Raw genomic sequence first — 22,152 nt, 5'->3', positions numbered from 1 at the left:
AGCAGCATTTTAACATCTCCAAGAAATATGTCAAAATATTAAAAAAGATTATTGTTTTCAACAATTGGCTTAACTTATGGTGTCATTCATAGGGTAGACAGCCCTAACTACTTTGCCAGGGATGGCTTGTACCTCTGCTCCTGGGCTTTTTTATATTAGACAAAGTCCACAAGCATGAACAAACTGGTAACAGGTTATAACATACAAATGACCCATCGCACGTTCCTTTATTACACAAAGACTGAAAAGGTAAGCACTTTCATTCTGTATGTACAAAACTTCATCAAACAATTCTCTTTTCAAAAAAAAAAAAAAAAAACAGTTTTAAGTTCTAAAATCATCATGTGATACAAATCATGTAACAATGGGTTCATTCATAAAAGGCAAAACTACTTAAAGTGACATACCCCATAACTGACACGTACCTACTTATATGCCTATAAAAAATTTCTAAAGGATAAACATTTAATTTTCTTACTTAAATACTAAAAACATTTGTATTAAATAACCTATAAAGTCTGAACCCTAACATAAACACTCTAAACTTCATAAAAATATATACATTGCTAAAATAAAATTAAATACGCTTCAAGAATATAATATTAACCAGAATTAGTGATTCAGTGCCTTCAACTCAAATAGTGGAGCAATGGTAATGTGGTCATTAATTTCTGGCCAGTTATGAGCATTAAAACCTAATTCCAATCATGAGCATTTTTCTCTTTACCAATTTCATAAGTATGCTCATAAATCCTTTCTCGGAATTTTCACTTGGTCTTCCCAATGTAATAACTTTCACAAACTTGGCATAGTTTCTTTATACTTGGTTTCAAAACAGATTTTAAATTTCTCCCCTTTTGTAAACAGTAGAAGGTGTAGGTCCTACTTTGTCCCTTATGTTAGAATCCTGTCTTACTAGATCACAGTTTTTATAAAGTATCCATCTAACAATGTTACTCTTAAAACTGTAGACCGAAATGAGGGACAGGCTAGGACCTTGACCTTGTATTGTTTACAAAAGGGGAGAAATTTAAAATCTATTTTTGAAACCAACTATAAAGAATTTATTAATATGTGTGGTGTTTGGAAATGTGGACAATGCAAAGTATTGTAAATTTACTTTGGAGGGGGATAGATTTGAAATACTGGAAATACATTTTTAGTCAAACAGTGATTTAACTGTGATAGTGAGGGGCTAGTGTATATAGCCCTATGTCAAGTTTATGAAAGTTTGTACATTGGGAAGACCAAGCAAAAATTCTGAGAATGGATTTATGAGCACAGTTTGAAATCCATAAAGAGAAAAATGTTAATATCCTTTTTAGACATATTAAGGGTTATGTAGGGCATTCTTTTAAATTTACAGTCTTAAAAAAAGTTGCTCAGAATCAACGAGGGGGTCCCTGGCCATTAGTGTTTGAAAAGAGAGAATTATTTTGGCAATTATATTTTAATTCGAAAAAAGTAGTAGATGTTTATTTATATTTTAATGCTTATAACTGGCTGGGAATTAATGACTACATTACCACTGCTCCATTAATTAACTTGAAGGCACTGAATTGCTTTTGGTAATTGGTAAATATTTTATTTTTGAAATGTATATAATTTTATTTTTGAAATGTATATATTTATATGACGTTTAGGGTGGTTATGTTAGAGTTTGGACTTTTTAGGTTAATTAATGTGAATGTTTTTAGTATTTAATTAAGAATATGAAATGTCTAAACTTTAGAATTTTTTATCAGTATATTTTGTAAGTACAAGTTAGGGGCTATGTCACTTTAAGTAGTTTTGCTTTTATAAATGACCCCATTGTCACATGATTTGTATCACATGATGATTTTAGAACTTAAAACTGTTTCTTTTTTTAAATGTGAATTGTCTGTTGAAGTTTTGTACGTACAGAATGAAAGCACTTACCTTTTCAGTCTTTGTGTAATAAAGGACCGTTCAGAGGAACAGTTACTTCTGGGTCATGTGTGTGTTATAACCTGTTGCCAATTTCTTATATTAACTAAATACTTGTCTGCCCTCATAGTGCCTTTCTGAGTAATGTCTGCCTTCTAAAGCTTCCAACAAAAAAAACAGAATCTGGATAACATTAATTTATTGCCACCCAGTGCTAGGAGCCTTAAAAAATCCATTCTCTACAAGCACCCACTTACCCTCAAAAACATCAGTATATTCCCCATCACAGAAATGTTATTCAAGGCTAACAAAAGTCCTCCATCAGTACAGGGTTTCAAAACAAATCACACATTCAGGCCAATTATTCATAGTTAAGCCAATACACACCCACACACACATCTATACATGTATATATCTATATATAAGACACACACACATATACACATATATATATATATATATATATATATATATATATATATATATATATGTATATGTATACACACACACACACACACACACACACACACACACACACACACACACACACACACACACACACACACACACACACCCACACACAAATACATAGGTATACTTAAAAACATCTAAGCATCCAAATATCCAAATATCCAAATGGCAATGACACAAAAATATTTAAAAAGAAAAAGTCCCCAGTGAACTGCACATACTCGAAAAATAACCTCAAATTTTGCAACTGGAAAAAAAAGTTAGTTTTTTTTTTTTTTTTTTTGCAAGAGAGCAAACCCCCCTGTACCCCCTCAAATAACCACAGCTAATTATGTTTCCCAACTCCAAGATCACACAATATCAAGAAAAAGGGCATAATTCTCAATCTGTCACAAATGTTGACAAGCTGCTTGACTGACCAAACTATGTCGACAAAACTGCTGTCATCTATACTGACAGTAGACCTATATAATGGTTCCCTCTCTCTCTCTCTCTCTCTCTCTATATATATATATATATATATATATATATATATATATATATATAGATATAGATATAGATATATAAGGTTCGATCCTGACCTCCGACCAATGCTTATTTGGAGTTTGCATGTTCCTCCTGTGTCTCCGTGGGGTTTCTCCCATGTCCGAAAAACATGCAGAGCATTTCCATCTCAAACTCACCAATGAATGGAGCTGTGGGCAGCAGCACAGACTCTACTGCGCTATAGGGTGAAGAGTTGCACAGACCAAATGCTTTGGGTATCTACTGTGGTGTGCAGTATCCTCAAGATAGAGAACATGGATCACAGACTGCATGCCGTGGCAGGGCTAACCACTTGATGGTGTACAATATGAATCTAAGTGATTCAGTCATGTTGAATAACGTCACCTAAAATGGGCAAGGGTAGTTACCGCTGATAAGTGGGTTGAGGACCTGGCCTACTCTTACCCATGCCAAGGACCCATGCTAATCGGGGAAGGAGTATATGTGCCCGTATTGGCCAGTGTGTGCCTTCCATAAAGCCCAGCAGCCCTGTGTCAATAAGCTACTGACTGGCCGGTGTCTAGTTGCTCACCCTGGGTTAACTGACATAGCTGTGTTGTATGAAAGCTGAACAGAAAACCAACCAACCTTTCAAACATGAACTGAGAATTGCTATGTTTAATGTAGGTTCACTGACAGATTGCAGCTTGGAAGTGGATGACATGATGATACAGAGGAGGCTGGACATCCTATGTTTCCAGGAGATGAGATGGAAGGGCAGTGCAGCAAAGCCACTTGGCTGGGATCCAGAATCTACTACTCATGTAGAGGGCAGGCTAGAAATGATGTAGGAATTGTGGTGAGAGAGAGGCTTCAGAAGGCAGTCAGGGATGTCATCAGAACTAATGACAGACTCATGGCAGTCAGACTCCAGTGTCATGATAGGGCAGTATTCATAATCTCAGCCTATGCGCCACAGCAGGGTTGTGATAGTGAGGAAAACAGTGCATTCAGACAGCAGTTGCAAGACCTACTAGATAAAGCAGGACAACCTGAATTGGTGTTGATAATGGGTGACTTACATGCACATATCAGGACAGACAGAACAGGATATGAGGACTTCCTGGGTCCACATGGGTGGGGCAACAGGAATAAAGAAAGGGAAGCCATTCTAGACTTCTGTCTGGCAAATGGCTTGATAGTAGCCAACACATGGTTCAGAAAGAGAGACAGTCACAAGATCACATACAAGTATAGTCAACATGCAACTCAGGTAGACTTCCTCGTGGTAAGGAAAAGTCAATGAGGCAGAATCCATGATTGCAAAGTTATCCCTAGACAAACAATAGACCCACAGCATAAACCACTAGTTGCCAAAATTAGATGCAAGCAGTGGTCAGAGAAGGCTCTAAGGTCAACAGAGACCAGGCTAAATACCTGGAAGTTGACTGGAGAGAAAGTGCAACAGTTCAAGAAATTACTCAGGGATCTAGCACCCCAAGAAGAGGAGGAAATTGGTGGAGTTGAAGAATAATGACATTGCCTAAAAAGAGCATGTGTTAGGACTGCAGAGAAGATATGTGACCAGGCCAGGTATAGAATTAAGATACATAAGGAAAACTGGTGGTGGAATGCAGAAGTCCAGGAAGTCATCAAAAGAAAAAAGGAGTGCAGGAAGAAGAGGGAGACAGAAAGACTGAGCAGGCTAGGAAGGACTACTGGTTGTCTAACAAAGAAGCTAAGAAAGAAGTTGCAATAACAAAGAATAGGGCAGTGGAAGCACTGTACCAACTTCTCGATTCAGTGCCAGACTCAGTAAGGGGTTCAAAGAAACTATATCAGGCTGCAAGGAAAAGACAGAAAGATAAAAAAGATAGTCAGGCAGACACCCTTTATAAGGGATGCTAGCAACAACCTGCTCACCAACACAGAGGACATCAAAGGCAGATGGAAGGAGTATTTCCAGCAGCTTCTAAATGAGGAAAACCCCACAGAAGCTGTACTGCCTCAGAAACAGCCTATGATGAGAAAAGAAGAGGAGCCCACCCTAGAAGAAGTAAGAACAAAACTAAGGAAGATGAAGTCAGGGAAAGCAGCAGGCTCAGATGAGGTCACAACAGATATGATAAAGATGCTGGTTGAGATAGGGGAGAAATGGCTCCTGAGGGTACTAATAGCAGTGTGGAGAGAAAGGCGTATCCCAGATGACTTGAGAATAAGCATACTCATGCCAGTGTACAAGAACAAAGGGGATGTCCACAACTGTGGATAGTACAGAGGCATCAAACTGCTATCACATTGCATGAAAGTTCTGGAGGGGGTGATTGATACATGGATATGCTGAGTAGTAGAATTTAAGACTGGAGATGAGCAATTTGGATTCAGATCAGGATGCAGCACAAATGACCTGATGTTTGCATTGAGACAGATACTTGAGAAGAAGCTAGAGATGAGGAAAGAGTCCAGCTGGGCATTGCTAGACTTGGAAAAAGCATATGACAGGATCCCAAGAAAGCTGATCTGGGCAGTACTGTGGTGGTTTGAAGTCCCAGAAACATTGGTAGAATTAGTGCAGGCTATGTACAAGGACACAATGACTCAGGTATGGACAGTGTTCAGCCTTACAGAGGGATTCCCAGTGTGTATGGGTGTACATCAGGGTTCAGCTCTGTGCCCACTGCTGTTCATACTGGTGATGGACTACATTAGCAAACAGGCTGGAGGGGATGGATCAACAAAGCTGCTCTATGCAGATGATATGGCAGTGCAGGCAGACTCTGAGCTAGAACTTCAGCAAAGAATACGAGAATGGAATGCAAATCTGAAGGCTCATGGGATAAAACTAAGCACGGATATGATGGTAGTAATGGCAGCAAATTGGGGAAATCAGAAGAAGCTGAGAATAGAGATAGAAGGGAAGACAGTAAAACAGGTAAACAGCATCACGTATCTGGGAGGTGTAGTTGAGGAGAATGGTAGTCTGAATGAAGAGGTCAAAGCTAGAATCAGAGGGGCTGAAGCCAACTGGCATAGAGTATCAGGTGTAGTGTATGACAGAAGAATGACAAAGAAGCTAAAAAGTAAGGTGTACAAGACAGTGTTGTGACCAGTACTACTGTATTGTACAGAAACCTGGGCAGTAAAGGCAGAACAGCTGAAGAAACTAGAGGTGATGGAAATGAAGTGCCTGAGAAAGGTGATAGGATGCACACTGTGGGACAGATGAAGAAATGAGGACATGAGAGCAGAAGCCAAAGTAGCTCCCATTGCAGAAAAGATCAAAGAGAATAGATTACGGTGGTTTGGGCATATGTGTAGAAAAGCAGAAGACAATCTGGTGAGGAAGATTTGGGACAGACACGAAGAAGGTAAGAAGAAGTGAGGACGTCCATTAAAGAGGTGGATGGATTGTGTGAAAGAAGATCTGCTACAGTCAGGCATGAGTGTAGAAGAAGGCAGGAGTGTGGCACTGAATCGAGAGAGTTGGCAACAGTTAATATGATACCCTGACCCCATGTAGAACAAAGTGGGAAAAAAATGGGCTGATGATGATGATGATGATGTATATATATATATATATATATTACACGCACGTGTCTGTATCAAAGTGTTAAATCATTGACACACAAAAACATTTTGAAAAGAAAATGCATTTTTTTAAGATCTACAATGATTACCCTACACTAGATTCAGACTTAACTTGTCTGAATAGCAGTAGTGCTACGGGAATGTTTTCAGGGATGAATGTACCACCTTTGAGAAATAACTGAGAAATTGTCTTGCTAGGATATAAGACTCTTGTTGCTACCCATAGCATGGAAAAATAGTAGCTCATACTCTAATATAGGTAGTGAGGCATTGTGTGTGTATAGTCCTTCATGATGTCATGTCAGGAGTTTTCAGTTTCAAGAACATTTTATATGGGCGGTGCTTAGCAACAAAATTAACTGCAAAAATAACACACTATTGATATCAAACACGGTAAAGTTTGAAATAGTATATGATAAGAAGATTCCTCTCATAGCTAATGGTTACTAATTTACATCTGCTAAGGAAAGTGTGACAACTCACTTTAAATTCTTTCAAAAGGACATAACAAACATCTTACATCTTACAGCATCAGTACTCCAGCCTTAGTCGAGCTGCTTTGTAATTTTCCATCATGTCCACAATCAGGGATCATGCTCCATGAGTGCAGGCATATCCACAGCTAGGCTTCTGGCAAACCTTTGTATGCATTCATAAAATTCTAGACTTAGTAAATGCTAACCCCCGTATATCACACTATATATACATTGCACCTTCTTAGACTGCTTCTGTAGTATCCTTATGTCATCATGGCATATCCAATCATAAACCATTAATCATCTATGTTCGGGCATCTAAGTCTACCACAATGAACACATCCAAATTCAAGCGCTTTGAAAAGATAACCAAGTTAAAACTATGTGATGAGCTCCCAGGATTACATTTTAGGATTTCAAGCTGCCACACCTGTCACTTATGCATACATCTCATGCGTCTCCACTACAGGAGTTTTAAGGTATTATACAGTGAAGACTCTAGCTTTTTTTTTACTAAATAGTTTATCTGTGTGACCTAGGAAGGTAGTACAATCACTTCTCTTATCTATAATTATGCTACCTTGAGATATACTTGAGGTTTGAGGGCCACGAGTTTGAGATCCCTACCTTAAGGGACAATTTGCATACATCCTATGGTGCAACAGTACAGGAGGTTAAAGGTACTATGCAATGAAGTCATCTTTCGTTTGGCTGGGTTTTTCTTGCAGTTTTTACTGAATGGTTTGTCTCTGTGACCATTTTTCCTTTTGGTTTGGTATATATAAAAAAATAATATATATATATATATATATATGTGTGTGTGTATATATATATATATATATATATATATATATATATATATATATATATATGTGTGTGTGTGTGTGTGTGTGTGTGTGTGTGTGTGTGTGTATATACATATATATATATATATATATATATATATATATATATATATATATATATATATAGATACACCTATAATCTGTATCTATATCTATCTATAAAATATTAATTTCAAGATTCCAGTAACTTGAAGAAAGAGAAAATAATGAACTCACAACATTCATGTTCCCTCTCTTCTTCATGTCTAAAAAGCATTGCAGAATGTTGGCACCTCCTAGTGATGTTCTGACTATCTCCCAACTGGGCATTAAGAAAGCATAGATTACCCGTTAGTTGTCTTTCTTCATTCAAACAGGGTGTCTACACTTCTATGTTTTCTTTTGACAGCTGTATTCCATTTAGGCTTCTTTTTGAGCATGCATTTATTTATTTGTTTTTATTTTATGTTCTTCGTCTTATTAGGCCTTTTTATGATATTTTTCCATGTTTTTCATTTTCATTTGTTTCTGCATCTTTCATTTTCCTGTATGTGTTTTATTATTATTATTTTTTTTGTCTGTGTATTTTATTTGTGTTTCTTGTTTTAGGTCTTTGGTTCTTAGCTTTTCTTATGCATGTCTAATACTTCATAGATTTCAGTAAATTTTTCATCCATATGTTTTCAGTCCTTTACTTTTGTCTGTAAAGATGTGGAGGGAATTTAAGACGGTACCGTGGTCTGTATGCCTCCATGTACACATAGTGGCACCCCTTCCTAACACAGTACTGAACTGTGCTCTAGGCCTGTGTGGTGCTCCACGTCTTTGTGCTAGAGCACTGTGCAGCATTGTGCATGTTGATGCATGTCTTCATATTAGAGCACTATGCACAATACTTCATGGGGTGCTAGCTCAAAGAATGCAGCAACACATATGGCTGGCCATGTTGAATACTAATGAGTCAGTCTTGGGGAGAGAGACATAAGCTAATTAGGTGTGTTCTCTCTTTCCCCACAGAACTGCCTACAGAAAGGCATCTACACAGTGAGTGATTCAAGAAATTTCTCAGCCATGTAGATAAACATAGGAATCCCCAACACATCACAGAATTGAAGATGGCCTTATGCTCATATTCAACTACCTACCATGCCCATGGTATGGGGATGGGGGTTAGGGGGAACAACTAGACACTAGGGATGGCTATTTACATAAATGCCTTCATTGCACTGACACCACTATGGGGATCAGAAGGTGTGGCGGAGGTCACTGGATTCCAGAGATTACTGTTTACATAAATGTCTTCATGGCACCAATATCACTATGCTGATCTGGGTGGGGGGAGCAATAGATACCAGGGATGATTATTTTCTTACATGGTAACACCACTACAGGGATTGGTGGTGTGGGGAATAACTAGACATCAGTGATGACTATTACTATAAATGCCTGCATGGCACCAGCATTACAATGGGCATCGGGGGGGAGGCACTAAATACCAGGGATGACTATTTTCTTAACTACCGTCAAGCCACCAACATCTGTATGGAGATAGGGGGCCATGGAAACCATTACACACCAGAGATGACTATTTACTTAAGTGCTTTCTTGCAACCAACATCACCACATGGACCAGGGGTAGAAGGAATCACTATATCCCAGGGATACATTTTTCTTAAGTATTATTATGACACTAGAATCTGGACTGGGATTGGGGGTGGGGATTCCCTAGACATCCCATAACTACATATAAACTATTATGGTGGTTTGGGGGAGGATAGAGCCAGAAGAGGAAAGACTAGTGAGGGGGGCACTGTATATATTAACACAGCCCACTCCACAATATCACAATATTGAATGTGGCCAAAAGGCATTGTTCAACTACCATTGTGACTTTGTTACAAAAATTGGTTGGTGAGGGGACTCAACTGGACACCAGAGATGACCATTTATTTCAATGCCTTCATGGCACCAACAGCACTATGGGGATCTAGGGTTGGGGGAGTCACTAGATATCAGGGATGACTATTTATGCCTTCATGGTGCTGACATAATTACAGGGATGGGGGTAGGGGAATATCTAGGCACCTGGGATGACTATTTGCTAAAGTGCCTCCATAGCAATGACATCAGTACATGGATATGGAATAGATAGAATCACTTGACACCAGGGATACATTATATTTAAGTATAAAGTGGCTTCTTGGCTCTAAGATCATTATGGGGACTTGGGGGTAAGGAATGACTAGACATCAGGGATGATTATTTACTTAGATGGCTTAATAACACTAACATTACTAACATCACAATTGGGGTTGGGGGTGGGGGAATCACTAGACACCTGGGATGACTATTTACTTAAGTACCTCATTACACTGACATCACTACAGGGATCAGTGTGGGGAAGAATCACTAGATATTAGGAATGACTATTTTGTTAAGCGCCTTGATGGCACTGAGATTGCTACAGGGATCAAGGAGAATCATTAGACACCAGGGATGACAATTTATTAAAGTACCATTAAAGCACTGGCATAGCTATGAAGATTGGGGGTGGAAAGAATCATTAGATACCAGGGATACATTATACCATAATGACATAGCCATAAGTACAGGGATTGGTGGAGGGACCCTACATAACAGGATTTTACACATGTGCCATAGTGGCACAGAAGCTTTTATGGTGGATGGGAACTGGGAGTGAACCATAGGATGAAACAAAGTCAGGAAGACAGTGTAGATCAGCATGGTCTGCCCCACCATATCACAGTATTGAACATGGCCCAAAGGGCATATTCATCTACCTACCACAACCATGGCATAGGGATATGGACATGGGGTAGCCACTACTCAACAAAGATGACAATTTACTTAAGTGCCTTCATGGCACTGACATCACTGCATTGATGGGAGGAATCCCTAGGCACCAGAAATGGTTATTTGCTTTTAAGTGCTTTCTTAGGATCAGCTTCACTATGTGGATTAGAAGCTGGGGGGAACAGACACCAGAAATTGCTATTTACCTAATTGCCTTCATGGCATTGATATCACTACAAGGATCAGGATGTGGGTGGAATCACTAGACAGCAGGTATGAATATTTACTTAAAAGCCTTTATTACGCTGACATCACTCTGGGTTGAGGGGGTAAGGGGGATTTGCTATATACTAGGGATGACTATTTACTTAAGTGCCTTCGCAGTGCTTACATAACTATGGTGATTGGAGGGTGGATGTATCACTAGACATCAAGTATGACAGCTCACTTAATTGGCTTCATGACACCAACATTGCTGTGGGAATCAGGGTGGTGGAGGGAATCACAAGACATGATTGATGACTATTTACTTAAGTGACTTCATAGCACTGATATCACTAATGAGCTGTGGGGGACAGAAGAATCGCTATACAACAGTTATTGAGGTAAGGAGGAGTCACTAAACAACATGGATAACTACTTACTTTTTTTTTTCTAAAATCTCTTTATTTGAATTTTCAGATATTAACAGCAATACATCCAATCAAATACACAAGACAAACAATACATACAAAAAGGAAACATTCAAAAAACTAATACAAGAAATATATATACACTATATACAATAGAAGTCACTGCATCATCAAATAGAGTATAAAAGGTTTATACCATCATTTAGGAAAGTGAGGGATAATATAAGGGACATATTTTATGAAGAAGATAAATATAGAAATTCAAACACTTATTATACTCAATGTAATTAGGGAATGCAATTAGATATATAAAGAGGAAAGAAGAGAAAAAATAAAGAAAAAAATTAAACGAAAAACTGGTTATAATACAGTTATTGCATAATATAAATTTGTCTTATCATGTCAGTGTACAGACTACCCGCGGTAGTGGTGTTGCGGTAGCACTGCCACCTCACAGCAAGACATTGTCCCGTTTGATTCTCAGCTAGAGCGTCTTCTGTGTGGAGGCATGCGTGAATGGGCATGCCTTCATTGAAGGTTGTGCATCAGGGCTGGTAACTCGGCATGTAAAAATCCACTACCAAACATTAGCGGACCGGAGTTCCGCTGTGGCGACCCCTAACCAGGATAAGCCGAAAGACACAACATGTCAGTATACAGACTATCTTTCTTTCTTAAGAATTACATCTAGTAAGTAACCCCAATATTTCTGATAATAGTGTTTCTTTTTTGTTTTTGTATAAACTAGATTGTGAGATGAGATATATTTAATAGCAAGGTTGCTAAAGCCTTCCCATGTAATTGGAGATGAGACATTCCACTTTTTAGTGATATAAAATTTAATAAGGGCACACATCATGATAAGGACATGTTTTTTTTCTTTATTTTTGGAAATTGAGTCGTGTTAATGTGCAATATAGCTGTTTTCCATGACAGGGTTAATTTTTCATATTCCATCTTCTCTAACCTAGCTCTTAAAGAGCACCATAGGTTGTGTACCTTGTTACATTTCCACATAACATGGAGAATATCTGCAGTTTGGTTTGGGCAGTGAGGACATATAGGTGAGAAGTTGGAATTTAACTTATTTAGTTTTGATGGGGTATAGTATACATTGTTATTTATTATAATTTGTGTATATAGCAGCTTCTTAAAAGGAATGAATTTTATCGTATTCTCAATGGCCAGTCTCTTATTTTCATTTGTCAGAGATTGTTGTTTTTCTTGCTAATAGTTTGAAAATAATAGAGAATTCCGATGTTTTATGTTTGTTACAAGTTTATATGTCCTAGAAATTGTTTTCCCTTTCATCTCAAGGTTTTCTAGTATTAGTTTTATGAAGTTAATATCCTGCAAGTCGACTTGTGTTTGTGAGAATTTAGCATTTATGAGATAATGGATTTGGGTAAGAATAACAGTATATTTCTTAGTAAGATTTAGTTCTAGTATTATTTGCTGTATATTGGAGTCTCTCCATTGGTATATTTCCCATACTGTGAGATCTTTTATCAGAGGGTAATCTGTTAGATTTAAGGTTTTATTGTTTATTAATAGGTTGGGAATTACGTGGAGTGGTTGTATAAAGGCAAGAGCATCTAATAATTGCAATGATTGAAATAATTTCTGTGTAGTAAGAATCATGTATTTAATTAAAAAAAAATCATGTATTTAATTAAAAAGAAAATTGCCATAGATTCAAAAGACAATCATAAGGCCTTCTTCAGCTATGTTAGAAACCTGGGTGGAAACTCCCAGATATGCTCAGAATTAGTCCAAAATGATACAAAAATCACTGAACCCACAGACATTGCCAACATACTGGCAGACAGGTTCAGTGCAAACTTCACCCCCCCCCCAAAAGGAGAGATAACTATCCCAGCGGAGTGTAGCCTCCCAGACATCTCAAATGTGCAGGTGAAAGCTGCTCTCTCTAAAGCTAAAAACACAGCATCAATGGGACCGGATGGTGTCCCCGGCTGTGTGCTACACAAACTCAACGAGGAAGTAAACCCGCATATAAGGCAGCTGTTTAATCTTAGCCTTACCACAGGATACGTGCCCAAGGAGTGGCATACGGCAACTGTGGTCCCACTCCACAAAGGCTGTGCCTCTACGGACCCTGGTAATTACCGCCCCATAAGCTTAACAAGCCTGGTCTGCAAAGCTATGGAGAGGATCATAATGGAGCTCATAAACAAAGACATAGGGGACTTGCAGACATTGGACCCGACCCAGTTTGGCTTTGTCAAGGGCAGATCATGCCTTTTGAACTTGGTCGACTTCTTCGAAACAGTCACCAAAGCCATTGATGAGGGAAAGGCAGTCCATACAGCCTACCTTGACCTTGCAAAAGCTTTCGACACAATACCCCACTCGGGTATTATAGAGAAACTTACCAGCTTAAATGTAAACCCATATGTCACAAGATGGGTTGCAAACTGGCTAAAGGACAGAACCCACAGGGTTAGAGTTGCTGGCGCCATGTCAGACTCCAAGCCGGTCACAAGTGGTGTCCCACAGGGCTCAGTCCTTGGCCCCCTGTTGTTTGGCATCTACTTCTCAGAAGTACAGGCAAACATAGAAGGACTATGGCTGACAAAGTTTGCAGATGACTGCAAACTGGGCACCATAGTTGAAAGTACATCGGACACAGATATCCTTCAGAGGGGTCTCACGGAAACTGATAGCTGGTGCCAGAGCCATGGCCTGAAGTTAAATGCCAAAAAATGTATAGTCATACCCTTCAGGAAAAACAAGGTAACCCCAAGCTACCATATAGGTGGCAATCCATTAAGCACAGAAGAGGTTATCAGGGACCTGGGGACCGAGGTTGACAGTGGCCTTTCTTTTGACACTCACATTGCTAAAGTGGTTAGAAAGACCTTCTACATTGCCCACCTGATCATGAAGGGATTCACATCCAGATCAAGTGAGGTCATTGTTCCTCTGTACTCTTCACTTATCAGACCAATGATCGAGTACAATGCCCCATTCGGGATGTATCTCATCCGAAACCTGCAGCAATTGGAGAGACCCCAAAAGTTCCTCACCAAAAGGATAAAGGGACTCCAAAATCTGTCATATGCTGCCAGACTGAAGAAACTCCAGCTCTATTCAATCGCATACCGCCTGCTCAGAGGTGACCTGTGCATGACATACAAGGCCATGTCCAACCCGGAATTAATGGACATGCTCCACCTCAAAAAATCCAAATCTACCAGATCCACTAGAGCAAACGACTTAAACCTTAGCACGGATATAAATAGGCCATGCTGGAGGGATAGATTTGTCACCCAGAGACTCACTATGCTGTGGAATAAAATCCCAGTCCATGTGAGGCAGAGCACCTCGCTGGCTCTGTTCAAGAGAAATCTTGACCGGTGGATGGGAGATCATAGGTTTACCCCGGGAATCATCTCTGTGTCACTGCTGGACAGAGGCACAACAAACTAATGGGCACAGTATTTTTTAACATAAGGGGTGGCGTAAGCCACAAAACTTTGGGCTAGGCTTATAAATGCCTTAGGGCAGATAGCCTAGTATAAACCCATGAACCTATGAACCTATTAGTGGGTGTATATTCTTCGTGAATATGCCATTTTAATTTAGGTTTAAAAATTGTAGGGATTTGCTGTTATACCCAATACTTACTCAAGTGCCTTTATTGCACTGACATCTCTGCAGGAATTAGAGATGGGGGGATACACCAGGGATACATTATTCTTAAGTGCTATTGCAGCACCAGCATCAATACAGGGATTTGGCTGGGTGGAAATACTACATGGCGGGGATTCAACATATGTGCCATAACAGCACATAAACTTTTATGGTGGCCTGTGGATAGGGGAAGCACAGTAAAAAAGACAAGTCAGCGGGACAGGTATGAGGACTTTGGTGCATGTGTGTGTTTGCATTTATATGTGTCCTTTGTATGGGAGAGTAACTGTGTGTGTGTGGGGGGGGGGGGGGGGAAGCCAGTGCTTAAATTAGCTGCAGTTTACTACCTCAGTATGGTGGGCAATGGAGTTCAGGGACGTGCATATTAGTTGGTAATGAGATCTTACCTCAGCATTGTGGGAACAGAACCTTTCTAGCATAAACCTTATTGTTTACATTAGGTCCTTTAATGAAATCTTGGGACAGGTGCATTTGCAATGTGAAAGACCTCATTAGCAGCTCATTACCATGCCTCTTATCACTAACACTGTCAGACCTGATGGTGGTTGTCCTGTCTCTGGTAGGTCATGTGTTGCATTGGCAAATGTGACCCCTTTCACTTACAGATGGGACTATGTCATATCATCAATTGTCCACATTGTCGAATGGCATCTCATTGACAATGCAGGCTATCAAACCATTCTAACTGAGATTGTGTCATCGTATGGATCAGGAAATTTGCCCTTTTCCCCTGTAGTGCAATCTCTGAGCTGATATATATATATATATGTGTGTGTGTGTGTGTGTGTGTGTGTGTGTGTGTGTGTGTGTGTGTGTAAAATTACATGAGGTATGGGAGGATAGATGGGCTGCATTGTTGATGAGATACTGTTTGACAATGTGGCCATTCGATGATATGACATAGACCCCTTACACACACACACACACACACACACACACACACACACACACACACACACACACACACACACACACACACACACACACACACACACACACACACACACACACACACACTCATTTGAACAAACAAGCCCCCTAAATGTAATTATAGTCAAGGAATCACTCAACCATTCAAGCACATGCACAGTTTAATGCATACCCATTCTTCTGGGCTCTTGATTTCCCTAATTCCCATAGTGTGGCCATTCAAGCATTCATACAGACTCACACGTAAAACACCACATGCATACACAAGGGCAAACACACCATCACCCCATGCACTCTTTCATCTAGCTTTAATCATGCACCAAAAAAAGCATGCACATACTTGTCCACACACATACACATACACAAAATGATACCCCCCAGTGTCTTTACTGAACCTAACTTGCACCTCAACTGCTTCCATAGGACTGAATGGGTGACTGGGGTTTTCTTATGGCATTAAAATTTTTCTCCAGCAGTGGTAATTTGTGCAAAAAGTGATACTCTGAATTACTCACAGTGTTAATCAGGAGCTGCTGGCATTTCTAGGACAGAGTTCCTGGCTAAGTAGCATTAGTTGATCCCCAAGCTTTGCCACTCTAGTATGCAGTTCTGCCAGTAGGATCACCCTCCATGTTGAATCCCAGTAGTGGGAAATTTCAGTGATATGACAAAGAATTTCAAATGCTTACTGTGAATGGGAAAATGATCATATTAAGGCTTCTTGTTCACGTACACCATTCTAAATTATAGGGTATGTCTTTATTATTGATGTCTGACATTTTTAGCTATATTTTTTGCTATCTTTCAAAGCTTTGTATAAAGATTTAATGTTAAGAGTTTTCAGTTTTGTCTATATTTTATTTATACATTATGAAATAACTACACAGCTGTAAATGTAGATACTCAGATTAAGTGCTCTGTTTTTCTTTCTTCTTTGAAGTTTTCTTTGATGTTCGTTTTTGTATCTCCAAATATTATTATTATTGTGATTATTATTATTTAGTATTATTATTATTATTATTATTATTAGATGCAAGCATGTCTATATTTCACTGTTTTTATTTATTTATTTATTTATTCAATACATTTATTCACTTCACACATGTTCAACATGGATACATGCAGGCTCGGATGCCATGACATTAACAGTATGTGGTGGTTTGAGCCAAGTTACACTCAGGATTGGCAGCATGTCAAGTAATGTGCAAATGTGCCCTAGCCTAATGATCATAAGTCAGCACAATGCAGACACAAAAACTAACTAGTGATATCTTAACACACACATTCTACTATTCAGGTATTGCAAAATTGTATTACAAGGAAAACTCGCCCATAGAGTGATATATTAGCATTAGTAATGAATGTGCGTCAAGGTAGACAAACTCAATGGAACATGTCAGTAATACATGGAAACACTGACTGAAGACAAATGTGCTAGAGCAATAGTCTTATAAAATGACAAATATTTGCAGTATATGTCACAGATGTTGCAAAATGCAGATGTACACATACACATCCGTTTTTATTTGCAGAATCCGTCATAATTTGCAAAAATTTAATTAAATATAAGTATTAATAACAACAAAGTGGCATACATGGCAACATCACCAATGTTAACAATAGCTAGCAACTGGTGTAGGACATGTGTGAGGAACCCAAGTAATACACATGCACAAGGAAATAAGATGATACCAAAGCAGATGTGGGTTGAAGGTGAAGAAGACCACACAAGAGAGATAATGGAATAGGAATGTAAGATGGAGAGTCAGAGGGGCATGGGCAAATAGTTTTTTTGGTAGGAATAGGACCTTTTATTTCCATTGAGAATGGAAGGTATGGAAAAGACATGGAGAAGGAAGTGGTGAAAGTATGGGTACAAACTATATAACAGGAATCGCAAGACACAACGATAAAAGATTGGTAATTATATATATATTTGTGTGTGTGTGTGTGTGTGTGTGTGTGTGTATATATATATATATATATATATATATATATATATATATATATATATATATATATATATATATATATATATATATATATATATATATATATATATATATATATATATATATATATATATATATATATTTATATATATATATATATATATATATATATATATATAATATATATATATAGATAGATATATATATATATATATATATATATATATTATATATATATATATATTTATAGTAGGTTACGAATTCTATGCCTATTTTCTACCCTTACGCTCCCCCTAGCCTTATTTGTGGCTTACTTTAGTTTTGCTGCTAACCCATTTGTTGTGCCCATTGTGCTTATGTCGACTGTAACCTGATGATTCCTCTGTCCAGGACCTACACCTCTTATCACCTCCCATCCGAACTTCTCCCCATCAGTGCTCTGGGATGCCTGAGCTCACAACATATCCAGCCTCACATGGTCTCTGGGAGACAAATCTATCCAAATCTATCCCTCCTATTTAATCTCTTTATATCCTTTATAATATTGTCTATCTATTTAAGTGGATGGTTTTTTTTTTTGGAGACTGAGCAGATTTGGATTTTTTTTTTTGGAGCTTGTCATGTCAGGCACAGGTCACCTCTGGCAGACATATGCATGCACACAGATGAGGCTGGAGTTTGAGCTTCTGGCATATGACAGGATTTTGGAGTTTTTTTTTGGAGTCCCTTTTTTGACAGATTACTCCAGCTTTGGCAATTGTTTGAGAGAGGTCTCTGGAATGGGCAGGTGTACTCGATCATTTGTCCTGGGGATAAGCGGTTGGTGTAAACAATGACCTCACTGAGTCTGGATGTGGAATCCCTTCACTCAATGGGGCAATGTAGAAGCCTTTTTCTAACCACTGAATGTATGGGCAACAAAAGAGGTTTTTCTAACCACTTTAGCAATCCCCAGGTCCCTGATAACGCCTCTGTCCTTCTGACTTACCCATATTCTGTAGTTTTGGATTGCCATGGTTATGGTAGCTACCTGTTACCTTTTTTTTGCGTTTTTGTACTTTAACATTTTTTGGGCACTCTGCATCCCCATCAGCTCGCGGAGACCCTCAAAGAGGATATCTGTGTCCCCTCTTTCCACTATCCGATGTACCCACTATGGCTCCTCCAAGTTTGATCAGCTCCATAGTCCTCCTCTATGTCCTCCCCTATTAGAGAAGTAGATGTCGAACAAATGGGGAACCAACAGGGGCCAAGGACTGAGCTCTCCACTGTTGGAGTCTGACATGGCTGACATGCTTCTAAGGTCTGAAACTCTGTCCTTTCCCTGTGGCCAGTTTCATCTGTGCCTACCCCCAAACCCATCCATGGACATATGGGTTTACATTTCAATTTGGGGTGTATTATAATAATAAAGTGGTGGGTATTGTGTCAGCTTTTTTAGGTCAAGGTCAAGGCCAATGGCTCCTCAATCTTGCTCATCCTGCTTCCACTTGACTGTCTCAAAGTTCAAATGTTCAGTTCAGGCCCACTTGGCTTATGGCTGGCTTGGCTTTGCTCTCTCTCTCTCTCTCTCTCTCTCTCTATATATATATATATATATATATATATATATATATATATATATATATATATATATAGATATATAAAAGATCAGCACACTTATGAGCTGTACAGCAGAGGTTAATAAAAGATGGCAAACAGGGACAGGGTAGGGATGCATACCAGTCATGGTGCATCTCGATAATGCATTATGAAGTAATGCACAAAGCAGTGCTGAGATGTTGCAAACTGTGTGACAGTTATACCAAAAGGTGTATGTCTAATTGTAGGCATGCAACACAGAACACTAGATGGAGACTGCTGGCTTTGTCATGCAAAATGGACATCAGACATCATCAGCCACTAGGCTGTTGGTAGTGAAAGTGCAAGCCATGCAAGAGCAAGGCTAATCAAATCCAGCCAAGGAAATGTAGCAGCAGAAAAAGAGAGGTCAGATTCAAACCTCCAACCCTGTATGCAACAGGTAAACAACTAAACATGGTACCAAGCAGCAGGACTGCTGCAAAGAGTAATGTGATTGTGTAATAAACCAAGTATATGAATGTTGGACAGCAGAAATAGGATTTTGACATCAAAGAAGATGTTTCCTGTCAGAGGCAGCACAGATGGTGTTCAGGTATGCAGTGTAGATATGTGACATGCAATGATATCAGACAAGTCAAACATACAGAAAGCTTGACACACATACTCACACCAATGACATGAAATGTGAAATTGCCGTTTACAAACAACATGGTGATACAGATACATTGCTAAATAATATATTGATAATACAAATTAAGGAATGTAAGCCTGTGCATAAATATCTATGCAGATAGTATAGAAATGCCTGGGAATGTATGATACACAAGTAAAACGGGAACACAGATGAAATCATCTCAATGAGCACCACATTGTTTTTTTATATGCCTTGCTTGTGCATCAAAGCCTATCATGGTGGCACAATGTCTTAAAGCCCAATGCGCCTATAAATAGACATACACATATACATATACCATGTCACAGACAAAAACAGGACAAGCATATCTAAGGAAAAACTTTGTACATGTATGTTACTCCCAACACAAGATGGACTGCAAGTTCCCTACAGGTTATTTGCAGCAAAGGGGCACTGTCTAACACTTATGCAGTGTGCATTGATGATGACTATTAACACGACTGTGTACAAGTGACACAGACAGCACAGTAATGTGCAACTTAAACAACAAATTAACACAGCTACATTACTAAAGTAAGGTTGAACATCACATAACCATATACACTGCCTTGCAAACATAAGACAGCAGGTAGCTCACTCATTGAAACTGATAACAATAAAACTTGTAAATGTGTACTGTCTGATCAAATGACCAGTATGTATATGCAATTATGGCACACCACCTGCAGGAGAATTACTAATTCATAATATAACATTGCAGTGGGTGATAATTGTGTTTGCAATATTAGGGGTAAACAAATCTACAGCCTTACATAATAGTGCAGCTGTTGTATACAGAATGAAAATTGGACATGTATGTTAACATGTGTAATACACTTCCAAAGTGTATACATGTCAGAATATAATCTATAGACAGAGTGCAGCGGTGCTTGCCAGAATAATTAGGCTGCACAATGCAGGTACCCATTATTTAAGCTATTCATATGAAAAAAATCATGAAATGCCCATATACATTGTAGAATGTAAATCCATGTTGTTAATACCATATGGCAAAGCAACAGACATCCAGATGTTAATGACACAGTCATATTTTAAGACATTAGAAGACATTTTTGTACTACATGACACACAAATTAGCATTAAAGATCACATAAAATGACAGATTACCAGTGGGATCTCCTGACAGACCAATGTCACCATTTTAGCAAATACAGTGATATGTCATGTATGTAAAAAGGCACACCAAAAAGAAAACCTGACACACCAATGTGTGCAAAATATGTACACATATCATCCATGTGGAAGTAGGCTCAGGAGAATGGCAGTACAGCTGTATGTGTTTGGAATGTTATTAAACTTAGCACTAGTAGTGTAACATATTTGCTTATGGCAGCAACTGTCCATGTATTTATGTGAACACTGCCAGCAGGACAAGTGTATTACAATGGCATAATTCTGTGTCAGATATATATGCCACAAACAAGGGCAGACTGAATCTCATATAACATTGTTACAGTCCAATGTATGCAGATGAGGCAAGCCACATACAGAATGCAAACATACCTGCTCTTCTTATCTGTAACACTGTCTGCAGGTATGTGAACATCTGACAATCATGTGACCCAATGTTGATAATGGCTGTGCCATATATTAACAAGCTGAATTTTGAATTGTGCATCACAAGTATCTGAAAATAATGACTGCAGAACTGGATGTATACAGAAATGTGTGCTTAATAATGAAAGATATTGAATAGAATCCACTGTGGTGGCAGCTTTACATGACTGGATCACATAAACAATACTTATTTCCAGAGGGCCCTCCCTGATAAGATTGAATATCACAAAGGATCTCCCACATGATCTCTCATAAGGAGTCAAGTATTTTCTGTTCCATGTCCTGGAAAAACATACTTAAAATATCTCTCATCGGAGTCTGGAAGATGGTGACAACATCACAAATCTGGTCCCTCAGGTCTTCTGACTGATGTGATGGAGGATGTCATCACTCTCTGTCCACAGGCATGATGGCAAGGTCCAGGATGCTCACCATTGCTATCATCATCCTTGTTTCCACACTGGTCCTTGGAGTGAAGTCAGACTCTGCCACAAGTGGTAGAGTGCATCATCATCTTCTTCAGTGGATGGGTGGACTGGCATGGGTCACACACTCTGT

At 38.8% G+C, this 22,152-nt stretch overlaps 1 long non-coding RNA gene across 2 annotated transcripts in view; it reads left to right on the top strand.

Annotated features, from left to right (window-relative positions):
- LOC122797292 overlaps positions 1-22,152 on the top strand; it is a 166,164-nt gene that overhangs the window by 16,982 nt on the left and 127,030 nt on the right. The gene's annotated exons all lie outside the window — the stretch shown is intronic.

This window comes from Protopterus annectens, chromosome 3.part0, assembly GCF_019279795.1.
Source record: "Protopterus annectens isolate FY-2018-M chromosome 3.part0, PAN1.0, whole genome shotgun sequence".
Lineage (NCBI taxonomy): Eukaryota > Metazoa > Chordata > Ceratodontiformes > Protopteridae > Protopterus > Protopterus annectens.
This window is presented reverse-complemented; position numbering and strand designations above follow the sequence as displayed.